We start from the raw sequence: 1,368 nt of genomic DNA, 5'->3' as shown, positions 1-1,368 counted from the left end.
CCCCCGAACCTTCTCACCCACCAAACACACACACACACACACAAATTGAGTAAGAGGGTCTCCGCACATAATCAATGCATCAATTTATATCTCTGGTTGCAGTCTCATTAAAAACTACTTAGATCACTAATGAGTGAGTTTCTAATGAGCCTTGGTGACGACTGTATTGACAATCAATGAGGAGCTCAAGGCCAGGTAGGTGCTTCTTTCACCTGAGTGGTGGATACCAGTGGGACGCAGTGTTCATTGACGCTCACTCAAGTGTTTATTAATGTTTAATTGGATAGAAGCACAGCTTGCAATGTATTTACACGCATGTTTGAAGTCAGTCTTTTTTTTTTTTCAGTAAGTGAAAGTATGGTGTTTGGAAAAAAAGTCACAACAAATGCAAATGCCAGAAAACGGGTCCCTGTTTAAAAGTGTAGCAGCAATAGAAAAGCAACGATTAACCAATTAAAATACATTTTTCGAAAGAAAAAAAAAGCTAATAATGTTATGTATCTTTGATTGATCGTTTAATGAGTGTATCTAATAAAATTTGATAGAATCCGAACTACTATAGAGTGCCCGGAACTTGAAATAGGTGGACATAGTTTCCGAACAGCCACTGCAATAGAGCACATGAGATTGATACTGTGCTGTGATCTGTTAGGCGGCCAACAGCAGAGATGTTTATTTTTGTTTTTTTAATGCAAACGTCTTAAAAGTGCAATTTCAATGTTGATGATGTAGATTTTTTGTCAGGTTCAAACACTGATGACATCTATTAAACAAGAATGATAAATTCTATGCATAGAATATATACATTTTTTAATTATATATTCTAACTTTCTATTTTTATTTTTATTTTTATTTTTATTTTTATTTTTATTTTTATTTTTATTTTTATTTTTATTTTTATTTTTATTTTTATTTTTATTTTTATTTTAATTTTAATTTTAATTTTTATTTTTATTTTTATTTTTATTTTTATTTTTATTTTTATTTTTATTTTTATTTTTATTTTTATTTTTATTTTTATTTTTATTTTTATTTTTATTTTTATTTTTATTTTTATTTTTATTTTTATTTTTATTTTTATTTTTATTTTTATTTTTATTTTTATTTTTTTATTTTTTTATTTATTTATTTTTATTTATTTTTATTTTATTATTTTTTTATTTCTATTTTTATTTTTATTTTAATTTTAATTTTAATTTTAATTTTATTTTTAATTTTTTTATTTTTTATTTTTTATTTTTTATTTTTTATTTTTTATTTTTTATTTTTTATTTTTTATTTTTTATTTTTTATTTTTATTTTTATTTATTTTTTTATTTTATTTTTTTATTTTATTTTATTTTTTTATTTATTTTTATTTATTTATTT

The sequence above is a fragment of the Nerophis lumbriciformis genome, linkage group LG19, assembly GCF_033978685.3.
Source record: "Nerophis lumbriciformis linkage group LG19, RoL_Nlum_v2.1, whole genome shotgun sequence".
In the NCBI taxonomy this organism is placed as follows: domain Eukaryota; kingdom Metazoa; phylum Chordata; class Actinopteri; order Syngnathiformes; family Syngnathidae; genus Nerophis; species Nerophis lumbriciformis.
The sequence above is the reverse complement of the archived record's forward strand: the minus strand, read 5'-3'. Positions refer to the sequence as shown.